At 31.2% G+C, this 12,708-nt stretch overlaps 1 protein-coding gene across 1 annotated transcript in view; it reads left to right on the forward strand.

The window, feature by feature from the left end:
- The first annotated feature begins 3,582 nt into the window (after positions 1-3,582).
- LOC127723977 (slit homolog 2 protein-like) overlaps positions 3,583-12,708 on the forward strand; it is a 64,028-nt gene continuing 54,902 nt past the window's right edge. The window contains exons 1-2 of the mRNA XM_052230689.1: positions 3,583-3,648; positions 12,078-12,149. The gene's annotated coding sequence lies outside the window, so the exon portion shown is untranslated. The remainder of the gene's footprint in view (positions 3,649-12,077; positions 12,150-12,708) is intronic.

A 12,708-nucleotide genomic window follows, 5' to 3' on the forward strand; every position in this document is an offset into this window, starting at 1 on the left:
TTATTTTACATATGAGATCATTTTGGTCATTTCATTTCTAACAACCTCTGTTTAGATTCTCATGAAGCATGCGATATTTTTGATTTTACATTAAACAAAAACAATGTTTTTCTTATCTAGACTATCAATCGTTAGTGATACCTTTATTTGATGTAATGTGTACATAATTTTTGTTCAAATCATTCCGCTTTTACCTCTTAACACATTTGGATAGTAATAACAAACTGCCTTGTCTAGCTCATTATTGTTGTATTTCCATAACTACATCCTACAGTCTTACATAAAATACTGATATATAGTGCTTTTATAAAGACACAATATAAGAATATGTTTAGGACTTAGAATCTTGTATACCTGATTATATATCCTGTGTCCTCAAGTGGAGTTTTATGCCTAAAATGATAGTGCGTCATTTTGATTTGAAGAATGTTAATTGAACTTCAAGCTGGTGAATTGACGAAACTCTCGTGAATTTTCAGCTGGTTAAAGAAGGCAGTGCGAAATAACGTTAACTTGTATAAAAAGTCTGTTCAAACTTTAATTTGTATGATATCACAATTTGAACAGAAACATATCCACATATGATTGCCAATTAAACAAATAGTTTGGTCTGTTGTGCTGTGTTGTATATTTGGTGATTCCTGTTTTCTTCTATTGTCCACCTTCAAAACAATAAACAAGGATGTAAAAAAAGTACAGGTCACGGAACTGTTTTCAATAACTAGAAAAATCCAAACCGTATGGGAAGGAATAACAAGTGTGAGTACGAAAAATTAAAAATAGATATAAAAAGGGAAACTAACGGCTTAATTCAAGTAAAAATACATGTAATAACAAATAATAATGGCATACGACAACCAACAAAATAGAGTGAACAACATGCTCATGGACGAATAATTCTGTCACTGTAAAAGTGAAATATTGTATTAAAATTTTAATCCAATTTACATTTGATTACAGAAAAACAGAATTATTCAAATTTTCTTCAGATGCAATTTCTTGTTTATAAAATAGCTTATGCCCGAGTTCATAACATTCCATAAACGTTTGACAAGATACTTGATGTCTTTAGCATTTAATACTGTTTTGTAAATGTTAACTGCAAAAAAGTCAAATCATCAGTAAAATGGTAAAGTGAATAGAATATTTTTTAATGTTTTGCCTGAGCCTAATCTAGAATAGATTTACCCTAGACACTCATCAGGCAAGATGTTATCCCATAATCATAAAAAAAATCGTCTATCCAAGTTTAATAAACAAATTATATCGAGGTTTGACAAAGTTATTGATGTCTACAAATCTTTAGTTTTAGATTTTATCTACGTAAACAGAAAACAATCTGAAAATCTAAAATTTAAGGCAAAAGCGGCGATTTTACGTTTCCTATAATTAGTTGTCCTTTTTTTATCAAACTGAAACCAACTGACAACTCAATGACAAAAAACTGAAAATATTTTGAGTTGATCAATGTAACAATAATAACGTTGAAATAAAAAAGCGACTTTAAAGTAGTAGTCTTTCGAGTGGAAATCTAGGTCAAAAATTCGAAAAGGGAAACAAAACAACTTAAACATGGTGTGTCTGTCCCGTCATATAAATTTGATTTTTTCAATGTATTCGATAGTCATTGTGTGTTTCTAAAAAATGTATAAGAAAACATAGTTCTGCTTCATATGAGTGCATATTTAGTATCATTGGCTGTTTCAAAACTGTTTCAACGTTTTTAACATGATAGTAATATAATTTTTAACAACTTCTTTTTCTTTTGACTGACATCCGAATTGTGACTTTATTGTCAGAAACAAAATATCTTAAAATTAGGAGAAAATGCCTGTAATATCTACATGTGTTGAAAGTTAACGACTTGATAAATGTATCAACGTATATTATTTCTCATAGGAATTATGTTGGAATAATTCAAACGTAAAACAAGAAAGACAAAGTATCACAAAACACAACAAAAACCACTAATTTTCCGTAAAGGGCATCACGAACCACGTAGCCAGTGTAAATTGCTTTTGTCAATTTTATTCTAAAGTTGTCAGGAGAACTGTTCAAGAATAGTTCTTTTAACCGAATATCTTTTTTCATATGATATTATTTCTGTCATTTCATTTCTTACAACCTCTTTTTACTTTCTTATCGTGCATTTTCTCCCGATTATCAACCCTAGATCTCATGATTTTCTTTCGAATTAGTTCATGTAGTTTTAAATATGTTCCGGTTTTTTTTTTTTTTTTTTTTTTATTTTGCAGGGTGTATATAAGAGCGCTATTATTTCTGTATTGAATACAAAATATAATTCCATTGGCTGTGTTTTAGTATGCTATGCTTTTTTTATACAGTTTATAACAAGAGCAATTCACACAGTCCATGTATGACTTTTAGATGAAGAAGTTTAAGGCCTTTTAGATGTCCTTTCTAGTAGAACTGCTTCACACCTGCATTATTAAAAGTTCAGTATCTGGATCCATTGTGCACTTTTGTAGATATAAAACAATTGGGACAATATCTAACATATCTACATAATTGTCAGAATGATCTGTCATAGTACTGTAACGGTTCTAGAACAGATTTACCCTTGAAGGATCTAGAACAGATCTACCTGTGACGATTCTACAACATATCTACCCTAGACACACATCAGAATCGGTTTTAGGCTGGAAATGTCAGAATCATTTTAAGTTTAGAACTGTCAGAATCAGTTATACGATAGAACTGTCAAAAACTGTTTTACAGTAGAATTATTAGAATCCGTTCTTGGTTAGAGCTGTCCAAAAGGGTTCTAGGATTAGTTTTCTCAAAATTATTCTTTGATAGAATGTCAGAAACTGTTCTTGGATAGAATCTTTTTGTAATAAATGGTTCTAAAGAAGTCAAGAAAATTGTTCTATAGACTGTAATAGAATAGTTCCTCTTACCGTCCTTGACAGAATTAAACAGAGGTCAGAACTGATCTTAACTGTACCTTACAAGTCGATCTATTGTTTTCTGTTCATAAGCTCATCAAACGTGCAGCATTTGCAAGTAAACATTAAGCTATCAACAATTAATAATTTCAATTCTTAGGAAAACCATTCCTCTTGCCTTTACTTCAACAAACTTTTCACTTTATATTCATTTTGCAGTTTATATAAGATATATTCGGTTGTAGAGGTGTAAGTAGTAACAGAATTCCTTCTGTAGAAATTGGATACCTGGATGCATTAATTGCACTTACACAACGCATAAACAACAACAAAAACTTATATTTTAATCCAGGTTTTCACTCCTGCCATCTTGTTTCTTTTAATCTCGATTCAAATCACAATGAAGCCTGCTATATTTCCCACTTTTAATTAACAACAAAAACAAAAAACATCATTTTTAAATCCGGACTTGCATGTGCTATTACCTATCTATCTCGTGATTTACTTCTTTGTTTTAATGTTTGCAATTATAAGAATATCGATGTAGAATGTTTCTGAAGTTCAGTATTCTTATAAAGCGTATATCGTCAGTTTGAATTTTCATTGGGTGGTTATCAAGATATTAAGCAGTACCTGGCTGCAAGTTAATTACTCAGTTATCTTGTAGATATCTGGATGGAAACATAATCACTTCTGTAGAACATGGATCTCTGGCTGGATTATTTTCCTTACAAAAGTTGTGAGTACCGAAAATTTATTTTTTATATTATATCATTTCGGTCATTTCATTTCTTACAACCTCTGTTTTGACTCCTAAGAAGCATGCGATTCTTTCAATTTCATATTAAGGATGTTTTTTTTATCAGGTTTAGGAATTTTTGTCAGATGTTCGAACTTGTTTTTTTTTCATACGATACAGGGTTTGCAATGTAAGGACTCAAATCTATGGTGTGTTCCAAATCTATGGCAGATTCCTAATCTATGGTAAATGTGACGTCATGCCATCCCAAATCTATGGCAGATTGTTTTACAATCCTAATCTATGGCAAGTTTTGTAATTTAATACTCTATGGCAGGTTTTTTGTTGTTTTCAAATCTATGGCAAATGGAAAACAATGCAGTACATATACGACCAATGACTTGTCTTAAACAAGTGGACATGTACGACGGGAGCATGTATATAGATATTTGTGAAATAAAAATTTCATAATGGTCAACCAAATCGTGTTGGCAACCAATCAAATTCGTAAATGATGAAATCATATACCTTAATACAGACTTCAAATGATCTGCACCGTAAAAATAAACATTTTTTAATCTGTGCATGTTACCTATTTAACCCATTCATTAAACCAACTAGTAAGTCCCTTATAAACAAAAAAAAAGGGGATACTCTTTTTTATAAAACAAAAATGATAAATGAAAATGAACAGTTTGAATTTTCAAATAATATTTACTTCATCGTTAATATCATTTTTATTTGATGACGATTTAAATTCAATTGGTATCCGGTAATTTTATCTTTCACTTTATAAACTTTGCCATCTGTAGACAGTAAAATATTTACTATAACTCCTTTTCTAAAATATCCGGTACTGAAAAAAGCGGTGTCTTTGTTCATAGCGGGTTTCGGCCGGTACAGCACATTTTGTCCCTCTTTTGGATAATAGGTCATATCTTCCTTTAAACCATCCGCCATTTGTTGTCGAGGGGAATGACTTCATCTGGAATCGTGTTCAAATCTATGAGTTCCGCCAACGTTTGCGGCGGCGACGATGTAATATTGCGTTATTCTATTGTAAAGTAATTTAAAGATCTGCCATAGATTTGGAAAAAACAAAATCTGCCATAGATTTGATTTGTTTGACGTTTGTTACGTCACATTTGCCATAGATTAGGAATCTGCCATAGATTTGGAACCCGCCATAGATTTCAGTCCTACAAATATTTTGCCCCATAACACCCATAAGACTTCAATAGCTCATAAAAGGTCATTTACCAAAATTAAAGCAGATTCATTTCTTTCGGTTTTAGACCCAAATAATACCAATGCAAATATAAGGTTTGAGTCAGCCATTTTTCCCACTATTTTAAAACAACAAATATCTCGAAAAAGAGCTCCATAAACTATCAATATATATATAGCTTATTTTGTTCATTAACTTATGCTCTTCTGACTTATAGTATCAATTTTAAATACTAGATTTCTAAGTTCATCCTTACACAAAATTTTTTCTTATCAAGATTATCAATCGTTAGTTGTACCTTTGATGTAATGTGTACATGATTTTTGTACAAATGTATTCTGCTTACCTCTTAACATATTTGGATAGTACCAACAATCTGGTTTTTTTTCTAGCTTATTACTGTTATATTGCCTAATTACACGCTTCAGTCCTACACAAAATACTGATATAAAGTGTTTTTATCAAGACACAATGTAAGGATATTTTTGGAACATAAAATATTGTGCCTGCAAGTGGAGCTTGATGCCTAAGAGGATAGTGCGTAATGTTTATTTGAAGAATGTGAATTAAACATCAGGATGGTTATTTATTGACGACATTCTTATGAATTTTCAGTCGGTAAAAAAAGGGAGTGTGAAATAACCTTTACAATGAACAAGGATGTAAACAAGTACAGGTCACGGAAAAGTTTTCAATAATTAGCAAAATCCAAACCGTATGGGAAGGAATAACAAATGTGAATACGAAAAATAAAAAATAAATAAAAGGGGGAAACTAACGACTTGATTCAAGTAAAAATACGTTAAATGATGAAAAACAATAATAACATACGACAACCAACCAAATAAAGTGAACAACAGGCTCTTGAACGGTTCAGCGGAACTCTGTGCCTTGCTTGCAATTACATCTGTCAGTGCAAAAGTGTAATTTTGAATGTCAAAACCTAAATCAAATTATTTGTAAAATACATAAAAACAAAACAATTCAAATTTTTTTCAGATGCTATTTTTTGTTTATAAAATAGCTTATGCCCGCGTTTATAACATTCCATAAGGGTTTGACAAGATTATTGATGTCTTTAACATTTACACTCAATTTTTTCTCCACTGTTACAAAGCTCCTTGTCGAAGTCAACATTATTTTAAATCAGTATTCCATATCTTTGACAATTGAGTGCATTACTCTTTGATGTTGATATAACAGTGTCCTAAAACTAAAACAATGGCATTTTACAAATTATATTGTTTCAAGCATCATCGTACGTAAAACTTTGTCCGATAGAACAGTTGTTTGGATGCTCGTGACAGTTTGACACGCCTTCAAAAAATGATGAATGATCATACAGCGGCAAGTCAACGTACTAAACGCCTATTTTGTTGTTCCAAATGATTTCGTAAAGAGTCAGTGCACAGTGGGTGTAAATAAAGCCATGAGATATTGGACAATGTAATTTCACGTCAGACAAAATTTTTAGTGCATATACTTCATATTTGTTTTAGTATTTTCAAAAGGGAGCGGAATCGCCACCAATGAATGAAAGGGGACAGTAAAAATTGATAAAATATTTTCTTACATTATGGGATCTCGGATGCAATTTTCCCTTTCTCTATATATGATAAAGATATTTAAGATATATGTAAATGAAGCAGTAGACCAGCAATACAAATAAACCAGAAAAGACCAGTTAATCAAAGTTTCCGTAAACCATGATAAATGAAAAAACATAATTAATGTTTCAGTCTTAACTTTTCCATTGTTGAACCACGATTAGAAAAATGAACGCATGTTCAAAATATCTTGCGCTTGGGGGTGGGGGGGAGGAGGGGTAGGGTGGAAACACAGTCAAAGTGATTTTTTGTTTCTTCTTAAAAATCTTTTATTTTCCTCCTCTCGACTTGAAAAAAAATATGTTATGCCAAGATTTATGAAATCTTGAAATTTGATTAATTAAAAATCTTAATTTTTTGTTCTATGGACAACAGAACGAAGTGCAAGCAAGCGAACCTTTAGTGTTTTTTTTATGAAGACAATTTTGATTGGAAATGAATATCTATATTTAACAGTAAAACAACCTTATCAAAGTAAGGACCCCGTGTCCATTAATCTTTGAATCGAAAAGAAATATTTGTTTTTAACTGGCTAAATTAATCAACAGTATATAGACCAAACTGCTTCTAAAGTACTATTATTCGATATAAAACCAAGCGAAAAAACTTTCTTTCACATGTATCTTATTCCTCAAATCTGAATAGATATCGACTGGGAAAGAAAGAACATGATGTATTGATCCACGACACAAAATCCCTATAGCAAAAGCAAAGGAACAGTAATTTTATTGTTGTTCTTCATCTGAAAGACATATTGAGGCATGCTAAATTTGTGCTTCCAACTTTTTGAAATTTATTTTCAAAATGATTAACTCTTTTAAAGTCAATATCTTAAATTATGAATGAAGTTTTGATTCTTGAAAACTGTAGTACTTGACACACTGAAATTAGTATTTTACTTCTCTTTTCGAATTATAAGTATTAACTCAATTATATGCTGTATAACATTATTTTCAGTCTTAAGTAAACCACAACTTTTAGATATAAATCCGAATTGGGATAAAATTAAGCCTTATAAAAAACGAAATGTTAGCATTTTGTAATTCATTTTTGTTGTTGTTATTTTCTTCCGTTTTCGATAATTCTAAAGGTCACGTATAAATATATATATTTATTGAATTTTGTGCAGTGTTAAAGTGACCATCAGGGAATGTTACTTATTAAAAGTCACCAATGATGGCCAAAATTTATCATGGAACAACTACCATATTTCATTTTTCTTCTCGGGTTGGTGTACAATGTAATTATGTAATATATACCAAAGAAGTAATTCGGGTAAAGAAATTTCTAAATTGATAAGTTTACATTGCATTTTAAAAGTCCATTAAAAGTGTATTATATGATTAGAAATCATCACTCGTAGTAGGAAGTTTTTGCCACTTTTCGTTTTTGTCACGAGCAGATATTACTGGGTTACTATTGTTTACCTCAGAAAATCAAATAACAGACAACAAAGTAAAATTGAGAATGGAAATGGGGAATATGTCAAACAGACAACAACCCGACCAAAGAGCAGACAACAGCCGAAGGCCTTTGATCTTAACCCGAGAACAAATTGCTCATTTTCTTCTAGCAATCTTTATCTTTTGCAAAATGTTGTTTTTTTAATGGTATTAATAACCGCAGAGTAAACTTTGAAATGTTTGAGATAAATATGTTATATCATTCATCTTCAAAACGAGATTTCAGAAGATAATTTGTAAGTATCAGAGAATAATGATATAAATTTTAATTTTTTTTTAAACCAGCACATCTTTGAGTGAAATTGAACATTCTTTGGATTGACAGTCAAATTGACCTCTAAAATGGAATCTATGATGAGTGTATTCGATACACTCAAAACAAGTAAATCACTGAAACACCTCAAAATGTCCGAATAGAGTCCGCTTTTGAACACGCACTAAGCATAATTTTAATTAACATTTTATCAACAGTTAGTTGACCTTTTTTTAATGTTATAAACCCGTGGCTTCATTACATGTTCAATGCATAAACAGATTGAATTAATATTTAGAACTCATTTCATGTTTGTTTTGTTTTGTTTAGAAAATACAGTTACTTGAGTGTAAAATTATTTTGATGAAAGCTTACTGAATGTCGCTGATAGGACGCCAATGCATGGGTGTGTGACAAATTGTCAGTAATATCCAATCTGCTTTTTCATTTGTACAAAGTTTGACGTGCGGTGATACTTGAACAGTGAAGATAACATTGTCATAGTTTTATGACATTGTTTTAGAGCATCAAAAGGTTATAAACTTTATTATAGTGACTGTGTTACCTGATTCAAAATAACATTGACTTAGAAAAAGTGCTTTGCAACCGTTGAAAGAAAGCTGAGTATAATACTGTTTTGTAATGGGAAAAAAACTGCAAAAAAGTCAATTCATCAGTAAAAACAGTAAAATGAACAGAATATATTTTTAATATTTTGCTTCAAATGATATCCAATAATCATGAAAAATCGTCTATCAAAGTTTAATGAACAAATCATATGGAGGTTTCACAAAGTTATAGAAATGTCTAAAATCTTTTGCATTAGATTTTGTCTACATGGCAAGAGAAAATAAATCTGAAAAAACTAAAATTTAAGGCAAAAGTGGCGATTTTTCAATTCCTATAAATTTCCTTTTTTGATCAAACTGAAATAAACTGACAACTACATGGAAATAACTAAAAATAATGGAATATGAACCAGATAGATATACGATTTGTTCTTGTTTTATACATTTACCCTGAGACTATTTTAACAGAGTAAGCTCACCTGACATCGGACTCGGACTTCTTTTGAACTGAGTTTTACTGTACGTATTGCTATGTGTTTCTTTATTCTACATTGGCTAGAGGTATAGGGGGAGGGTTGAGATCTCACAAAACATGTTTAACCCCGCCGCATGTTTGCGCCTGTCCCAAGTCAGATGCCTCTGGCCTTTGTTAGTCTTGTATGTTTTTTTTTAATTTTAGTTTCTTTTTATGTTTTGGAGTTTAGTGTGACGTCAATTTTTACTGAACCAGTACACAATTTTATTTAGGGGCCAACTGAAGACCACCTCCGGGTGCGGGATTTTCTCGCTGCGTTGAAGACCAATTGGTGGCCTTCGGCTGTTATCTGCTCTTTGGTCGGGTTGTTGTCTCTTCGACATATTCCTCATTCCATTTTCAATTTTATTTGAAGGAGTAGTCTTTCGAGTGGAAATCTAGGAAAATATTCGAAAAGGGGAAACAAACCAACTTAAACATAGTGTTTATGTTCCGTCATATAAATTTGATTTTTTCAATGTATTCGATGGTCCTTGCGTATTCCTGGTATAAGAAAACATAATTATGCTTCATATGAGTGCACATTGAGCAGCATTTGCTGTTTCGGAACGTTTTTTAACATAGTAATATAATTTTTTACAATTTCTTTTTTCTTTTGACTGACGTCCGAATTGTGACCTTATTGCTAGAAACAAAATATCTTCTTTTTTTTTAAATTAGAGAAAATGCATATTATATCTGCTGTTAGACTGCAAAAACCCTAAAGTAGTCACATTTGTTGAAAGTTTTGCCTAATGGGCATCATGCATAACGTAGCCAGTGTAAACTTCTAAGTTTTGAGAATAGTTCTTCTTACCGAATATCTTTTTTCATATGATATTATTTCTGTCATTTCATTTCTTACAACCTCTTTTCTTTTTCTTGTCATGCATTTCCTCCCGATTATCAATCCTAGATCCCATGATTTTCTTTCGAATTAGTTTTAGATGTGTTCGTTGTTTTTTTTTTTAATTATACAGGGTGTATCTAAGAACTCTATTTTTTCTGTATTGAATACAAAATATATTTCCATTGGCTGTGTTTGAGTATGCTATGCCCTTTTTAATACAATTTATAACAAGAGCAATTCACAAAGTACATATATGACTTTTGAATAAAAATAAGTGTAAGGCCTTTAAGATGTCCTTTCTAGTAGAACTGCTTCACACCTGCGTTATTAAAAGGTCAGTCTCTAGATCCATTGTCCACTTCTGTAAACATAAAACAGATGGGATCAGATCTAACGTATCTTTATAATTGTCAGAATGATCTGAAATATTACTGAAATGGTTCTAAAACAGATCCACCCTAGACATGTCAGAATCAATTTTTGGCTAAAAATGTCAGAATCAGTTCAAGGTTAGAACTGTCATTATCAGTTATACGATAGAACTATCAAAAACTGTTTTACAGTAGAATGTTCAGAATCTGTTCTAGGTTTGAACTGACAAAAAGGGTTTCTAGGTTAGTTCTCTCAAAAATATTATTGGATAAAAGGTCAATATCTGTTCATGAGTAGAATCTTTTTTGTGATAAATTGTTCTAAAGAAGTCAAAAGAACTGTTCTATAGACTGTTATTGAATAGTACCTCTTACAGTCCTTGACAGAATTAAGCAGAGGTAAGAACTGATCCTAACTGTACCTTACAAGTCAATCTATTGTTTTCTGTTCATGTGCTCATCTAACGTGCAGCATTTGCATTTAAACAGTGTAAACAGAATCCCATCTATAGAAAAATTGATCCATTGATGGATTATTTCCACTATACATTACGCAAAACAAACAACAAAAACTAATACTTTGATCCAGATTTTCACTCTGCTATCTTTTTTTTTCGCGACCTTTCACTTAAGCAATATTTGAACGATATTAAATATTTAGAATGTTTGTAGAACTCAGTACTCGTGTATCGCGTGTAAGACTAGGTTGAAATTGAGGTCTATTACAAAATAAAATGTTGTTCGTACATGTTTAATACGTATTACTTTTTGGTTGATATCACAATGTGAAACATGGATCGCTGGATTGATTACCATCCTTACAAACGTTGCATGCATTACTTTCCAATTATCAATACAACTAATATATTTGTATAAATTTTCAACATCGTTTTTTTTTTTTATTTTAACAAAATGTAATACCAATATCGAGAATAGGTAATTGTAGCATATGGATGACATTTTATGATTTTATGATGTTGTCAATATTTTTATTCTGATACCTTTTGTCGGGGTTAGATATTTAATCTCACCTGTTCGGTAAAAACAATTCAATGAACTAATGGGCCTATCAATTGCTGTTTAGTTGACAGACAGAAATATGACTTAAAGACAAAAAAGAATACAAGATATGAATGATTCAGCGGAAACCTGCATCTAGCCTGTGATTTATACATTCTTAGTAAAAGTGTTATTTTGAATGTCAAAAAACAAATTCATCAGTAAAATACGAAAACAATTATATGTTGATGATGATTATTTTATTCATTCATATTTCTACAGGAGCTATGGTAGGGGTTCCTGATTCTACTTTTGAAACATCCGCTGCGGGTTTTTTTTTAAGAAAATCCTGTAGTAATCGCATTCGCTCATTCCTCAATGAGAAAAAGCGGACGAAATGTGATTAAGACATATGGACCTATCCGTTGTGATCCACGTAACAGATATCTCAAAAAGTCGACCATATCATACTTACGTCCATATAAGTTTTCAAAAGATAACGTTATCTTACCGTGAATAATTCGTTGAAAGCCATTGTTAGGTAAATTAGTTATTACTCGCAAATTCTTTTGTAGAAATCTCAAAGGAAACAGGATCACTTCTATAGCAAATGTATCTCTGGATGGATTATCATCCCTACGATGGTTGTAAGTACCGACTATCTGTTTTTTTCTACCTGTACAATTTGTCTTTTAATGAAATTCAGGGAAATTGAAAGAATGCATTTGCAAATCATATTTTGCTTGGTATAAATCAGGTCTGTAAAGAATCTTATGTATTTTATACAAATTGTAGTTAAAACCATTCGTTTTCTCTGAACGAACTAATTAAGTTAGAATACAGGGGTGTGGTATTTCAATGTTTTTGTTTATTGCATTTGAATACATTTTCCAAGATTACAAACAAACTGTTGTGCAAGTAAATTTCAAGTTTTTAAAACAATTCATTAGACCTTACCAATTTGATTCCTAGTTTTTTGGATTTTCCCGCTCCTGTTTTGGAGAAATGACTTCTCAATAAAAAAAAAAGAAGAATTACCGCTTCCGCAAATTTCTGGCCTACATGCTGCTCCAAAATTAGATTCTACTTGAAATTTCTTTTTACATGGACGCTTTTCTGTTGCATATTATGTTCCGATTGTTTCAAACGCACGTAAGATAAAACGATTTGTAAATAAAAGGTAAAAAATCTGGATGCCTACATGCA

Source organism: Mytilus californianus, unplaced genomic scaffold, assembly GCF_021869535.1.
Source record: "Mytilus californianus isolate M0D057914Y unplaced genomic scaffold, xbMytCali1.0.p SCAF_1, whole genome shotgun sequence".
In the NCBI taxonomy this organism is placed as follows: domain Eukaryota; kingdom Metazoa; phylum Mollusca; class Bivalvia; order Mytilida; family Mytilidae; genus Mytilus; species Mytilus californianus.